At 35.2% G+C, this 17551-nt stretch overlaps 1 long non-coding RNA gene across 1 annotated transcript in view; it reads right to left on the reverse strand.

Annotated features, from left to right (window-relative positions):
- Nucleotides 1-4465: 4465 nt before the first annotated feature.
- Nucleotides 4466-17551, reverse strand: part of LOC102590964 (uncharacterized) — a 30323-nt gene continuing 17237 nt past the window's right edge. The window contains exons 3-5 of the long non-coding RNA XR_001472962.1: nt 6196-6257; nt 5644-5720; nt 4466-4703 (exon numbers count right to left, since the gene is read on the reverse strand). This is a non-coding gene — a long non-coding RNA (uncharacterized lncRNA). The remainder of the gene's footprint in view (nt 4704-5643; nt 5721-6195; nt 6258-17551) is intronic.

Raw genomic sequence — 17551 nt, forward strand, 5'->3', positions numbered from 1 at the left:
GGGGTCCGTCTTGTTACATCTAAGGGGTACCCCTGGGTCGTGACACTAATTTAATTACTTTATATCTATCTTTCAATTAAATACACATAAGTAAACGAATAACCCAAAATTCCTATTTAAATTCACAGAAATACTCAAATAATTCTAGTTCTCAAAACGACATAATGGGTCGTTACATTATCTATGACTAAAACAAATGTTCGTCCTCGAACTATAAAAAAAATAGAAAGTTCTTAACACTCAAAACACTGGATATCTATTATATGTGTCTGACTCAATCTTCCAATTAGTTTTTAAAATCATGCAATATTTTCACCGAACCTTTACTAACACAATTTCCTCGACCTCAACTTTCTGATTTGCCTATCTAACATGGTTACCAATTACTCCTCAAAAGTCATATTATGATCACTTACTATTGAATCCCACTGGATCACATGAGAACCATCATGATGATACTTCTTTAGCATCGAAATATAAAATATAAGGTGAACACCTTGTAAATTAGGTGGCGAAGCCAACTAGTAATCAACTCATCAATATGTTAAGCAATCTCAAAAGGACCAATATACCTTGGGTTCAACTTGCCTTTCTTTTTGAATCTCATCACAACCTTCATGAGTGAAATCTTCAACAAAATATGTTCTCTAACCATGAACTTTAAATCACATACCTTTTGATAAATAAAAACTTTTTTCCTACTATGAGTCATGAGAAGCCTATCCTCAATCAGCTTAACCTTACATAAGGACTCTCTAAACACATATATACCTTACGGCCTAACCTCAAATGCATCAAACCAACTAATTGAATATCAACGTCTTCTACCATACGACATATCAAATGGTGTCATCTCAAGGCTCAAATTGGAACTGCTTTATATGTAAACTTCACTTAAGATAAAAAATGATCCCACTGACCACTAAGGTCAAACACATAAGCTCAAAATATATCCTCAAGGACCTGAATAGTCCATTCAGACTGACCATTTGTCTGAAGGTGAAAGATTGTACTAAGATCCACTCACGTATCCAACTCATTCTGCATAGACCTATATAAATGAGATGTAAATTATGTACCTCAATGAAATAATAGAAATTGACATTCCATACAAGCGAATAATCTCCCAAATGTAGATCTAAGCTAACTTCTCCGAACTATAAGTAGTTTGAATTAATATGAAATATGTAGACTTGGTCAATTGATCCACTATAACCCATATAACATCAACTTACGCAAGATACGTGGCAACCCTACCACAGTATCCATAGCAATATGCTCCCACTTCAACTTTAGTGTAAGCATCATTTAAGCCATACCTTCATGATTTTGGTGCTCATACTTTACTTGATAACAAATCAAACACGAGATACAAATCCAACTATGTCACTCTTCATACGATACTTGCGATAATATTACTTCCAATTATATCTTAGTTTTCTAAATGAATAAAGTACCTCAAATTATGGGCATCTTCAATGATAAGTCTAGTCAATTGATATGTATGAGGAAGACAATTTTGATCTCTTATCATCAAAATTCCCTGACCATCCAAAATTGCCTCCTCCTTGTAACACCTTTTCTCAACTCTAACGCAAATTTACATCATCAAACCATTGAGCTAGATTATGCTTCAATAAGGACAACCTCGTCTCCATGTACGCTAACACCCTATGTACCATGCTTTAAAATATCAAGTATCATAAAGTTATTGAATAAGTTCGGGTCATTCATATTCAAAAGACTCCCTCTCACCTTAAAAAATCTAGATTATACATACTTAGTGCCTTTCAACTTAAGAAATCTACTACCATGTTCGTCTTGCTCAAATGATAAATGATAGTCGACCCATAGTTCTTGAGAAACTCTAACCATCTTTGCTACCTCAAATTAAGATTCCTCTTATTGAATATATATTGAAATACCTTACAGTGTATATCATAATAATGCCTCCAAATCATTAGTGCAAACAGTATAACTGTCAACTCTAAGTCATGGGTATTATAGTTCTTCTCATGAACCTCTAACTACCTCGAACATAAACTATAACCTTCCCCTTCTATATCAATACACAACCAAGATCAATATGAGAAGTATCATAATATACAATAAAATATCTCTCCACGAGTAGAGTCAAAATCAAAGTAGTAGTTAATAAAGTCTTGAGCTTTTGAAAACTCACCTTACACTCATTAAACCACTGAAAAACTGCATTCTTTTGTATCAACCTAGTCAATACAGATACAATAGATGAGAACTCCTCCACAAATCATCAATAAAAATCTACAAGACCTAAGAAACTTTGAATCTCGGGAATGGGAACATGTTTTTTTCTCAATTACAAACTGCCTCAATCTCTTAGGAATCCATCATAGTACCTTTCTTAAACGCTACATGGTCCAAATATGCCACCGAACTAATTAAAACTCACACTTTATAAACTTGCATAAAGCTTAATCTTTTTCATATTTTAAAGAAAAAATCTCAAATGATGCTTGTGATCCTCTCTACTATGAGAGTATACCAATATATTATCGGTAAAAAATAATGACAAAGAAATCCAAGTACAATAAAAAAGAAAAAAAGCCATAAGGATACACTTGATCTAATAGATCTCTTACTCAGTAAGTCTTGTTATTGTTCTTTCAATTCCAAAGGAGCACTCCAATAAGAATAATAGAAATAGATCAAGTGTCCAACTCTAAGAAAATACTAAATTTGATATCATGATCAAGTAAAACACTTCCAAGAACTTTTTTACCATTAGAACTCATTTTAATGGAGAATTATCGATACCAGTATCCCAAACATAATTCCAGTATGTCATGCTTCACTTACTCTTTTTACCAGTTGAGAGTTCACAATTGAAAATATCCTTCTCGGATAAGTACTAAGAGTTTTCTGCCACTTCATTTTAGGAAGACTTGAAAAATATGAGGCTGTCGCCTTTGTCTAATACTTTGAAAATGCATGAATGGAGAAATCCAATCCAAATTCAAAAGAACTAAGTTTGTCCATGTGTCATGTACTACCAAGTTAATAACATAAGATCAATGTAATCGATCTATCACTAAACCCTATCTACATGTGTAGAAATACATACAGACATAGAAAAAGAGTCACAAAGTATATTTAAATCTAAAATAAGGTGAGTACTTACGTAAGATGAAGTAAATCAACACTCGAAATAAAAATGTAGTCAATCGAGAGCATATCAAATGATACTTTGAACAACCTTGGTTACACAGTACAATTAGTTATTTACTACTATAATATTCCAATCACCGTCGTATTGTTGTAGGATCTATAGAGTTATTCATAACTACTATGCATATGTCTCTATAGATGTCCTCATATAGCTTCATACAAGTATCCCTTTCAAAATCCTTTAACTAAAGAATCTTTCTCCCCTTTTACTTTCAATTAATATTGCCAATCCTTAATTCAATAACAGAAAGTTTCCTCACAATATAAATTTATCACTATATATCATTAACCCTCAATTCAATGTCTTTGTTGGCTGATACTCAATTTAGCCCTTTATAATAGCTTGATGTAGTAGACTTAACCCACCTTATGGATTATATCAAATGAATATCAACATGGCAATAATGCCATCCAACTTAAACTATTCAAATTATCTTCAGTATACCTATACTCCAAAGGATAGAAAGGAAATCTACCATATGAATCTTATAACAACACATACCTTCTCAAACGTCATTAGAAGCGATAACATTTTATGTCTTTGTCCTTCCTCAACTTATCCTCATAGACTTACCATAATCACTATAATCTTATTTGATCAATTGATCTTCCTAATCTTACACTTCTCATAAAGAAATCAACATTTTACCATTTCATTACTGAATTATTCACCTATCGTAAACACAGGTCCTAAAATTGTTCTAATAAATTCAAATGAAGTTCAAGTATCTTTTTCTAAATCACACCTCAAGAAAACCTTTCTTACTATTTTCAACCTCGTCAATTTCTTTATTTTTTGAATCGAAATGCTCATTACCAAGTTATTTTTATAACCATGTAACATTCATACTAAACCACACAATACCATCCCCTACCACTGAGGTAAAACTTCAAAATGTTTCCTCACCATTGGTGAGAGAATGGAACAAAAATTTTGATCTTAAACCAAACCACATACGCACAATAACAAATGAAAGTTTCCTAAAGTCCTATAGCCTCTCCAAGATAAGTAACAGATGTCTCCGCACAAATCCGCAAGACTCTACTAGACTCACCTCTTGTACTCGTGAGACCGATGAACCTAGGGCTCTGATACCAAGTTTTCACGAGCCAAAAGTACAAGTTGTGATAGCACCTATGTTCCCAATGGATAGGTAAGCCAACCCAATAAGTAACCAATTCAACTTAATATGTGGAAAGTTATGTAGAAATCAATATCTAGAATACTAAGTATTTTATAATACAATGCGAAAGAATTAAAATACCACCCCAAGATTCAGTGTCATAAGTACAAGAACTTCTAAAGTCAATACAAGTCTCTAATTATTTAACAAGTCTAAACATAAGAAATATCCTATCAGAATACCAACACTACCTAATAACTAGAGATAGAAGAAGGTATGGGCCGCAGAATATCAAAGCAGCTCACCACAACTCCAAGATAATCCAAACTCAAACTCAAGCTCCAAGAAATGCGCTCAAATTTGAAATATAATCTACACCACAAAAGAGTGTGACAAGTTTAGTATGAGTACAAACCCATGTGTACCCAATATATCTCATAGACCGACAATGAAGAAGTAGTGACAAGAGTATATAAGAAAATAATTCATTAATTTTACAAGTCCACATTGTACTTATCAACCAAGTGTTCATCAAATAGGGATACTCAAATATCACGTAATGTCCAAACATCAATGGAACACATATTCAAACAAGAATGAATGATGTAATGAGATGCAATGCAATGCAATGTTACACCATGAAATCATATTCAAATGCCCAGTACTCTCTAAACCGTATATACATGATACTCCTTAGAAATACATCGAGAGTTCATGACCCATGGGGGACTTGCGAGGTCCATATACCGACACGGACAATCTTCATGTGTATGTGTGGACGATCTCAACGCACTATCATAGTATCAAACAATCCCAGCACAGACGATCTCCACGTGCCCAACATATAATCATAACCAATCTCTCGCAGGGATGATCTCCACGTGCAAAAATTATAATAATAACTCAATCTCAACATGAATGATCTCCACGTGTTAGACCTTTACTCATACTCTATCTCATGACAATGCATGTGCACAATATAATATCAATAAAAGGGGATGATGAAGTATCTCAATTAATCAATTGTCGTTAATTATCAAAAATATACGGATCCAATAAAGAAACACAACCACACAAAAGAAAACAAGTCACTAAATACATCTTCTAATGCCCATATGTTTTGGCATTCTCGAATTACAATCTATCATATTATAGTTACAAACCTTTCCTTTAATAACATTGGTACTCGTTCCAATGCCCGTCACACCATTGGTACGAGACCCCCATATTTTGCCCTTTCTCGTTGTCTATCCTATTTTAAATCTTTAATTAGAAAATATTCCTCAACAAAGTTTAGAAAGTCTTAACATACCTCGAAAGTCAAACACGTGCCACAAGTTCTTCAACATTTCATCTTTTCTTTTTGTAAATCTTCAAAGCCTTTCCAATCTATCAAATATGTAATCCTCATAAGAATATGAATCTAATGGCACACGTATTACTATACTTCTAACCAATACCCCAAACTAACTCTAAAAGTTTAATTTCGACCCATAAGGACAAAACTAAAATTTGATTAAAACTAAGTTACCGATATCGCAGACCCCAAATTTATATCACATAAACAAATTATAGATGTCACGATCCAAAGTAGCCTCAAGGCATAACATGGCGTATAAGACCCCGAGAGGCCCCATAAAAGCCATTTAGCTTTCGTCATACAAGATAACAGAATAAAAGAGACTAAAATGATAGTTTCAACATAGCAAAGTTTTATAGAGAAAACCAGAAATCTAAACATCGTCTCAAATTCGTCTAGTAAATACGAATGAATCTGGGTGTAGCCCAAACATCATGTTCAAAACTGAAAGTAAGGAAGGACTGAAAATAATAAATGTCCGGTTCTCAAAGCATGAGGACTCACCAAAGATTAGATTCTCCTCAAAGAACTCTAGCCACAAAACTTGGAACCCGGACTGTCTGACCCTACATTTGAGGAAATGTAGGCAAGATTATGCATTAGTACAAACATGTACCAAGTATGATAGACATGCATAAAAACATATAAAGTCATGCTAAAAGGGACATCTTCATAAGCATGCAATGATCAAGCTAACACATGAATCTTGAAAGTTAGAACACATAAGCCGTAAAACATAATCAATACAAGTGAACAACAACTTAAAACATACGTAAGATACTTCTTGAAGTAACCTTAGTTCATCTTAGCTTGCTTGTGGAAAGTAGCCTTAACCGACATATAAGACCATGTGAGCTATCAACATAGAATCCGGTGTGGCCCATACCGAAAAGGGGTTGTCCTATTTGCCAAGGTAAGGACCATGAACTTCTAGCTTATGTGGATCAACTACCTAATGTCTATCTAGACAATCCTATGTTAGCACATAGTTTATGGGACACGGGTAATCACCATTTGTCCACTTGATAATAAGCTTAACTTCCAGGGAATAGTTTTTATCATATTCGACTTAGCTCTTAAAGGAACATAGGTAATCACCTCTTGTCCTTACATCATGTGACATGGGTAATCGCCTCTTGTCTTTCAATTAGAGGGCATGGGTAATCATCTCTTGCCTCAACATTAGAATAACTCTTTAACATTGTTTTATTTTAGGTGAGAAGACCTTCCAACCCTAATAACCCTTATCATATGAGAAAACCTATCACAATCAAGATTTCATGTGTATATGAGAAATCATTTCAACAACACAACCATAAAAACAACATTGATACTTCACTCTCAAACATCCTTAAAACATCTACATAAATTTCATAAGAACATGCTTGATTTCATAAACCTTTCTTTCATAATCCAGAACCTACATCATATGATCATAATTTGGAAAAGATGGAATTACATGGGTTCATCGACGGATCATCATAAAAACATGATATTAACTAAATTCATACATAAAAGATCATAGATCAATCAATTAAATCAATAATTAAAAGAACCTGTAACATAGAAGAAAACCCCTAACTCAATTTGGGATTTCTAACTTCTAAAATTGAAGAAGTTGGGAAATCCATGGAGGAAAGGGCTTCATGGATGAAAACCATTACACCTTAATACCAATTGCTTAAATTCAATGGAGGATTAGGAGAATTGACTTGAAACTCTAGATTGGACCCTTCTTATTCAAGCTTTCTAGAGAGAGAAATATTTGAGAGGAAGACTTGCTCTTCTTTTATAAATCTGAGAGAATGATTTCAATTGGGGAACTTTGGGGTTAAAAACACTTATATAGGGTTTTTGGTGCAGGGTAAAATAACATAGTATTAGGCTAGAATAATTAAGAAAAGACACAAATGCCCCTCTTAAAATAATTGTTGACACCAACGACGGCCGGATCGAGGGTTCGTTGGTCAATCCATGGACAGTCCTGTTAGAGCGTCGTTTGGATCAGAGGCTAGGCTTTGAGGCCTTGATCGATGGTCCTCATCAACATACAGTGGGTCCAACGATGGTCTATTAACCCCGACCGTGGATCTTGGCTTTTGATCCTGAATTTTCTCTGTGTATGGGGCTTACCTACAATACCTACTTACAACTCGTGAATTGTCATGAGTCTGATATTTTGACTCATTTAGGGCTTTGTTTTCATAGTTTTGTTGTCCTCAATGCCTAATTTATGCTTTAACTTGATGTTAAGGTGTTGATTCGCAGCAATGAAGGCTAAGAAGCAAGGCAAGGACATTAACGGGCAAAAAAGAGCGTAGAAAGCTGAAGAAGTCGAAGAAAGGATATATTGGTGATCGCCAAGACTACTCGGCAAACCGCCGAGTGGTTCTTCATCTCACCAAAAGTTCCAGCGTGCCAGCCCTGGGGAAGAACCATCTTGGCGATGGACATGGATAGTCGGCGGACCGCCGAACGAATCGACGACCTTGATCCTGATCACTTAAAGTCACAGAACCCTGAGGCTAAAGATTTAAGGAAAATCGACGATTGAAGGGTACCATTGGCGCATCGCCGACTTGGTTGACAATTCTTGACTAACTTCGTCTAATGGTCCTGGAAGACATAATTTGGGAAACTATAAATTGGATTTCAAAAGGCAGAAAAGGAGAGAACTCTGGAATCCAGTCTTGAATCCAGTTATTTCCTGAGTAATTTTCCATTGTAGAACTTAGAGCTTTCTTTGGAAACTTTATTTTACGTGGTTTTGAGGAATTTTCAATTGGGCTTTTTAATTGAGTTGATTTGAAGCATTGTAGAGACTTGGAAACCATTACCCAGTTCATGGATAACATTATTGGTAAATTTTACTTCCTTTTCGTGATGTGTGGCTAAAACCCCAATTCTTGGGGTGTGATCATGTGATTATTTGCTTTAATTAGCTTATGGGTATTATATTTCACTGATTTAAATGCTTATTTGAAGTGGTTTCAATTGATAGTTCTGTATTAATCTATGAATTGTAGTTGCAAATGAAATTCTAACTTAATGTTTAGGGCTTGCTTGAGAAAGAGGTTTTAGAACTAAGGTTTTCAATTGATGATTGTAGTGATTGGATTGTTGTGGTTTCAACTCGAGAGAGTGAATCTTAACTCAGTCCTACTTATCTAGCTCGAGAGAGTAGATAATTTGAGGTATTGGGCAGCTTATAGTGGTATGCTTGTCGAGGTTCGAGAGAACTCGCTTGAATCGTAATAATTGTTTTAGAGAAAGCTATTGCATCTATAGTCTAGCCTACCCACAGAGGTTCAGCAATTGTTAGTAAACTAAAAGTACCTATATAGAGAAATTAGCTTATAATCGATCACATCCCCGAGAACTCCTTTCTCTACTTACTGATTCCCCTGTATTCATAATTGTTATAGTTACTAATTGACAAACTAAATCCCCCCATCTGACATCTGTGTCAATCCCTTTGATTTATTCAAATAATTTCTACAATTTCTATTTCTATAACCGATTAGACCACATTTATAACTTTGTGATTGAATTTGAACTTCTCCATGTGGGTTCGACCCCAACTCTTTGTTGGGTTTTATAATAGATTATGATCGCCTACACCAAGTATTGGATAAGGTGTAGTTGAGCGTTTATCAAATTGGACAACGGACCGTCCTGGTGAACCATTGAAAAATACAGAAAACTTGACATTTTGAAAATAATAATGTAGCCAAACACGGACCTGACTTACAGTCTGTGGGTCGTTCCAGGGGTATTGGATGGCACCGTCGAAACAGGCATAGATTTCTGAAAAATTGAATTTTTTCTATCTTTTCGAATTCAAGGTGTTACATTATCTTCCCCTTGGGATCATTCGTCCTCGAATAAGATTCAAGACATCATAAGGAGGGTAGGAACTTAAAACCTAACAGCCCAACATGCATGAAATTACATAAATGCACATATCAGAGGAGGAAACATCAACTCCAAGCTAGCATGTTCAAAAAATCATATCACAAAGTCTATATGCAACTCATACTGAAATGCACATAAATATGTAGAAATCAATCAAGTTGACTCATTTTCTCAAAACATACGATTTTTCATGAACATGCATAAATGAGGAAATCATGGGAATATCTAAGACACATGATACCAAGAAAGTAAACCATGAGGAACTCAATACGACAGGCTAGAGTAGCGGTAGAAGGAAATAGATGAGGATAACGGGACATCATATCGGCCTCGGCCTCCCAAGTAGCACCCTCAACTAATTTATGCCTCCACAAAACTTTTACGAAAGCGACTTCTTTATTTCTCATCTTCTTGACTTGCCGGTTTAAATCTCAACCGAAACTTCCTCATAAGAAAGATTCTCCTTAACTCCCAAATCTTCTAGGGGAACTATAATTTTCGGATCACCAACACATTTCTTCAACATGGAGACATGGAAAACTGGATGCACGGATGCCAATTCATTAGGAAATTCAAGTTCATAAGCAACTTTACCAATACGTCTCAAAATCTTATATGGGCCTACATATTGGAGACTAAGCTTTCTTTTCTGACCAAACCTCACACTACTAAAAAAATAGCATTTAGCGACAGATTTTAGCAACGAATTATATTCCATCACTAAATAACGACGGATTAGCAACGGAATTACCATTTTGTTGCTAGAATTACAAACATTTTTTTTGAGTTATGATATAGTGACGGATTCGTGACGGAATATTTTTTACGTCGCTAAATATCAGCGCGAAAGTTTGGCGCCCAAAATTTCCTACGGATTTAACAACAAATTAGTCGTGAGAAATTTAATTAACATTTAGCTACGAAATTAGTGATGAAAGATTCATCGCTAAACTTTTAAATATATTTTTTATAAAATATATTATATAGTGACGGAAAAATCCGTCGCTAGAATTTAATCTATATAAATATCTTTATTTGGTAGCGACGAATGTTACAATCCGTTGCTGAGTCCGTTGCAAAATTTATTTATGTCATATGTTCTAGGGAAAAATTTCATTTCAACATTTACACTTTCATCTGAAGAAAGTGAGCTCTCAACCTCTCTAATGGAACTCTCATCTGAGAAGTGAGCTCTCAACCTCTCCATCTCTGATCGATGAAGTGAGCACATTCTTCTTCATCTCTCCATCTTCAATGGATGAACACTCTTTTTAACTCTTTTTTTCCTCTATCTTCATTAGCTCTATATGCCTTCAAAGTTTAAAGTAAATTTTCTATTAACAAGTAAGTACTCTTTTAGTTCAATCAATTAATTGTTTAGTTTAGTAATGTATTTTGTTTTGGGGACAATAGTTGTTGTGCAAAATCAAACCCGATTTATGTGCAGTATTTGAGGTTCCAGTTTTGGGGAAATGGGGTTTCGTGAGGTTCCAGTTTTCGGTAAGTAAGGTTGAAATTTTTTGAAAATAGGAGCTTAGAAGTTTGGGTGTACTGAAAATAGGATTTTTTAAGAAAAGATTCAATCATTTTGTGCGGTGTTTGAGGTTCCAGTTTTCTTCTCTGGAGACTTGATGAAAACTGAAACATTTGAGATAGAGGGCTGCTTTTGGCATTACAACTTAATGATTTTGTGCAGTGTTTGAATACGTGGTTGATGAGCAATACTTCCACCCCCATTTGCCCCATTTCCTCTATGATTTTTCTCAACATCTACTATAACATCCTTGGTTGCTGCTAACTCAAACTTACTAGTGTCACCACTTATGTCTGCAACAACACTATTATTGTCTCTTTCTAGTGCACTAGTAAGATATTTCGAGACATGGACACCTCTGGTTTTCAACGTGTGAGTGACGACCTGTTTGTTACTACTAGAGCGCATAATAGGATAACTAAACACGGAAAGAAAGCAACATTCATTTCCTTTGGAGCTAACCAAGAAATAAGTTTATTTTAATATGCCTGCTCTTTCTGCATTACGAGTGTGCCTCGTGACACCAATCTTACGAGAAACAAATTTGCACAATGTAGTTACTCTCTTGCATTTATAACCAAGTGTACTTTAATCTAACAGCTCCAATTCTGCAGCAGCGTACTTAGTGTTGATGTCTTATTTCAACACTGATTTACTTTTTTTTTGCGATGTAAATTGCAGACTGATTTATGTTTTATTTTATACTGCAGATAGCTTTTTTTTGTTTGTGACTAGTGGTTGTCGACCTGATTCGTTTCACTAAAAGGTATCACTCTTTTTCTCCCCCTCCCTTAACTCCACAGTAGCTTTTTTTTCTCCAGAAAAATGTGTTGGTTTAATTTTTCTGTTTATAATTTTGGTTGGATAAGTTTTCTGGTAATAAATAATGTTAGTTTACTAGGGATGGCAATGGGGAAGGTCAAGAACAGGGCAGGGTAAAGGTTTAATGGGGCAGGGTAGGGCAAAGGTTTAATGGGGCAGGGCGGGGCAACGCAAGGTAGGGCAGGGCAGGGCAGGGCGGGACATAGTTAATATTTTAAAACAATTAATAGGGTAGGGGTGGGTTCATGAGAGGTTCCTTAGTTTGAGCACTTTGTAGCTTGCCAACAATGCTCAGATTGATCTACTCGAAAGGAAGATTTACAAAAGAACAATACACACTCCACATTGTAGATGAGCTTGTTTGCTTAGCGTAAAGATTAAGAAATTCGAGCTGACTTTAACTATGAGTCTATGACTAAGTCATGCTAAATGTTAGGCAACTCATCCAAGATATACCATATTAAAATCAATTAACTCTCGACTTTTAACAATGTGTGTTCAACAGATCTCTACTAATTCTTGAGCTGAAGTGTGTTATGTGCCTTCTCGATTTCTAAATTGTTGAGCTCAACAAATCATTTTCTTAAATGAATGACATTACTTGACTTAATCATGTGATAGTTCTGATGTAAATGGTTTATATATCAATATTACTTTGATGAGCACAGTGTAACCATCAGGTCCAGATTCCTTATCAAAATCATATGATCTGATAATATTTAGCATTTCAGCCTTTCAAAAGGTTTCTCCAGTTCCCTAGTATCTTGTAGTTGTGTTCAAATTTTCTACAGATTTCTACTAATTCTTTGTGTAAAGCTTCTAATAGAAGTCCATGGTTCTTTTAATAATTTGTTCCTTAATTTATATGATCTCTTCTGATAGAAGTCAATGATAGCTATTACACTCTTGTACTTACAGGTATCAGTTCTTTCTGTTTATCTGCAAGCTTACATCAGCGGCAATTTTAATACTTTAGCACACTTTCACTTAATTGAAAAGTATTTCACTCAGGTAGCTAAACTTTATTTTGTACTAGTGATAACTGTTTCACTCTAATTTCTGTTGCATCAATAGTTCTCATTATTATGCATTATGCTTAATTTGTTGTTTCTCTCTGATTTGATTTAACAACACTATTATATTTGTATATAGGTATGGCTCAAGGAAGAGGTAGTGGCAAGTCCTCAGGTAGAAGTAATCTAGCTATTTGTGTAAGCATGCCAACTATTCCATGCCCTCTATAGTATCTTCTCCATTGATAATTGATGTTTATCACCCAATGTAGATATAATGGTATTGGTCAGAAAGAGTAAAAACTGAAACTAAACAGTGCATAGAATCAGAGACACTTGAGAAAGAAGATTTGGGCATGAAAGTTTGAGGACATTTGAGTATTAGCTGTATCAATCAATCCATTAAACCTGTTTGTTACCGAAATATTTGCAATAAGACTCTCAATTTGATTTGTTGCTCCATTTAAACCTGATGTGTTAGCTGAACAGGATACACATTCTACAACTGTCTTTCTTGCTTGATCGTCAGCTTGTATTTTGGCCTCCAATTCTGTATAGGGGGTTTCCTTTCTTGTTTAGCATTCTCTTCTCGACCTTCTTTCTGTGTAATTTGGGGATTTTAGGATCGAAAATTCATGTGAGTTGTAGCCAAAGGGTAGGTGCTGTTAGTTTTTTGCCGGAGCATTACAGCAGGATGAAAACTGCCAAATTTTTTACACTTTTAAGGATGCTTTTTGTTAACAAGCATAGTTCAAGGATGCACCTTAAATTATACGTTTAGTGTAAGGATATTTTTTTGCCAAAAAACACTATTATTATATTGTAGAAGCTTCTTATGTAGTTATGAAGAAATTTCCAAAATCACTTAAAAATATGATGATCAAGAGGGATAAGATACTCAAGAAAGTGATGGATTTTGCTAAACAAAAGAAAAGGATGTTTTCGCGGGAGTTTGAGGAAGGGATTTTGAGGAGATTGTTCTTTCTTTTTTTAGAGAGAATCCAGACGACACGCCAACTGCTAAGGAGCTTTTGAAAATTCCGTTCTTTGGTGAAATTGAAAGGTTTAAGCAATTTGTGTTGAATACTAATAATTGAACAGTGAAAGATCAAAACAGAAAATATTGATATCTATAGTGTGTATTACTTTTGTTTAGGTATGAAATGAGTTGTTTTCTTAGTTGGGATCATATGGTTCATATACATGAAATGGAACTTCTGCGGATCTGTCGTCTGATTCTTCCTTCTGTTTCTTTATTTCGATGAAATGTTGGTATGTTCGTATGAAGTTGATCATTCTCTATGGATAATGCATCTGTTTATGAACACTAAATGAATTCTGGTTCTCCAAATTGGGCTGCTGATCCATTTCTTGACAACAGGCAGCGAAAACACATTCCTATTAGGATCTTGCACTTTATAGATGGTTTGTTCTTCGACTGTCTAGTTGTTGCCATAATTAGCAACTAAGTGCCCTCATGATCTCTCACAATATGCTCACTTGATCCAATTGAAATATATTAGATCCCATAGTTTGTTAAATTTCTTAGCATGAAATTTGAAGGCCCAATTAGTACATTAATGTTAATGCTTAAAAGGTTATGCATGTTTTTGTATTTGCCTTCAAAATATATTTTATTCCCAATGTTTAATGCTTTCATTTTTCCTCTACTTAATACAGGAAAAATATGAAGAAATATTGCGGGAAAAAATAGTGTCTCAAGCTGATATTGATCAATGTGAAGCATTTTATCAAGCTGTGGGGGCAGAAAAGAAGAGAAGAATATACGATCTTGATTCTAAAGCAAAAGTTACAACGGGCAGAAACTTTCTACCTCATCATCAGTACTTCCTTCAATTTCTCAATCAACATCGATAACAAATATGGATAAGTTTGTAAAGCAAATGCTTCCTGCACTTACTAATCACTTTCTTCCCGTTGTTATGGGGAGGGTACAAGAAGGGAGTACTCCCATTGATAACCCATCAACAGTGACACCTTTAGTGCCTCCTTCAGCTACTACTAATGAGGACGAGGTTGATCCTTAATTAGTTTCACGTGACAATCGTATCCCTTTTTGTTTTATTGTCTGCTTTTTTGGAAAGTACAAATTCTGCAGTAAAAATATTTGATTAATGTAGGTTCTTTTAAGAACAGTTGATATATTGTTTTGGATGTTTTGAATCAAAAATATGAGATTTCGATATTCTATATATTTTGAACCATCTATGATATTATTTTATATGTTTATTATTTTTGGGGTATTTAGCAATTTAATTTGAATTATATCAGCAGCATATTGAAAACAAAATAAATCAAATTTACAAGAAAAAATTTAGCAACAAATATGGCGACGGACCAGCGACGAACTTGTTTTGCGCCAAATGTGCTGGCTCAAATGACGGAATATGTTGCAACGGATTAGCAACGAAAAATCTGTCACGAATTTATTAAAAATGACGGAATGAATTGTGAAATTAGCAACGAATTTATAAATATAATGACGGATTAGTCCGTCGCTAAATTTGTGACGGAACACATTTTTTGTCACTAAGAGATTATCAACGAGCGATATAGTAACAGTCAATAATCCGTCGCTAATCCGTCGCTAATCATGTTTAGCGACGGAATATCATAGATTAGCAACGGATTTCGTTCGTCGGTAAAAGCTGATTTTTTTGTAGTGTCATTACACCGTTCATGGGTGAAATTTTCAAGTAAACCCAATCATTCAAATGAAACTCAAGATTTCTTCTTCTAACATTGGCATAGGACTTTTGTCAACCTTGAGCCGTTTTTAACCTTCTCTAATAACCCATACTATCTCCATAGCCTCATGAACCAATTAGGATCTTAACAAAGCAAATTCACCCACCTCAAACCAAACTATAGTAGATCTACACCTCCTACCATAAAAAGCCTCAAATAGAGACATACCAATACTTGAGTGATAGCTATTGTTGTAGGCAAACTCAAATAAAGGGAAGTGATCATCCCAATTACCCTTGAAGTCAATTTCACATTTTCTCAACATATCGAACGAAGTTAGAATAGTACGCTCCTCATTTCCATCGGTTTGCGGATGAAGGCCGTACTAAGCTTAGCACGAGTACTAAGACCGTTTTGAAAAGATCTCCAAAACTGAGAAGTTAATTGGGTACCACGATCGGGGATGATGGATAAAGGCACTCCATGCAAATTTACAATTTCTCTCAAGTATAACTTAGCATAGTCCTCTGCCGAATAAGAAATCATGATAGGAATAAAATGAGCCGATTTCGTCATCTGATCTACTAGAACCTAAATCGAGTCATGTTGTCACCTGGTACGAGGCAAGCCAATGATCAAGTCCATATTCAAATATTCCCACTTCCAAGTGGGAATGCTAATGTCTTAAGATAAACCTCTCGGTTTCTGATCAACTTTCACTTGTTAACAATTGGGACACTTAACCACAAATTATGCAATATTTTTTTTCATCCCATTCCAACAATAGATCTCCCGCAAGTCACGGTACATCTTGGTAGATCCCGGGTGAATGGAATATTAAGAACTATGGGCTTCTGCTAAAATCTGCTTTCTCAAGTCATCTATATTGGCAACACACAAACCACTTTGATATCTAAGTACGCCATCTCCCCCTTGGGAGAAAGCCTCGAACGACTTTTTAAGCACTGCTTCCTTTAATTCAACCAAAGTCAGGTGAAGACCTTTCTTGGCTTTCATATCCGCCAGAAAAGACAACTGTGACCCATTGTGAGCCATAACCCTACCTTCAGTAGAGTACACTAACTGAACACCCAACCGGGCCAATCTATGAACAACCAACCAACTTCTTTTTATCATCGTCGATATGAGCAACACTTTCATAGATAGTCGACTAAGAGCATCCGCCACCATGTTCACCTTTCCGAGGTGATAGAGAACACTCATATCATAATCCTTCAATAACTCAAGCCACCTTCTTTGGCGAAGATTTAGTTCCTCCTAATTAAACAAATATTTCAAACTCTTGTGGTCTCTAAAATCATCGACATGAACACCATACAAAGAATGTCTCCAGATCTTAAGAGCAAACACAACTGTCGCTAGTTCGAGGTTATGGGTAAGGTAATTCTTTCCTTAAATCTTAAGTTGCCTTGAAGCATAGGTGAAAACTTTCCCATTTTTCATAGGTACACATCCTAGACCAATTCTCAAGGCATCACAATAAACAACAAAACCATCAATCCCTACCGATAAAGTCAACACTGGAGCAGAAGTAAGTCTATCTTTCAATTCCTAAAAACTCTTTTCACATGCTTCGGACCATATGAACTTAACCGTCTTTTGAGTCAATGTTGTCAATGGAGAGGCAATCGATGAAAACCCCTCAATAAACCTTTTGTAGTAACCACCCAAACCCAAGAAGCTTCTAATATCCTAAGGAGATAGAAGTCTAGGCCAACTCTTAAACACATTCCTCTTTTTAGGATCTACCTCAAAACCCTTACTCGAAACAATATTACCAATAAAGGCCATGGACCTTAACCAAAAATCGCATTTGCTAAACATCACAAGGAGTTGTTCATCCTTG

This window comes from Solanum tuberosum, unplaced genomic scaffold, assembly GCF_000226075.1.
Source record: "Solanum tuberosum cultivar DM 1-3 516 R44 unplaced genomic scaffold, SolTub_3.0 scf00041, whole genome shotgun sequence".
Classification (NCBI taxonomy): domain Eukaryota; kingdom Viridiplantae; phylum Streptophyta; class Magnoliopsida; order Solanales; family Solanaceae; genus Solanum; species Solanum tuberosum.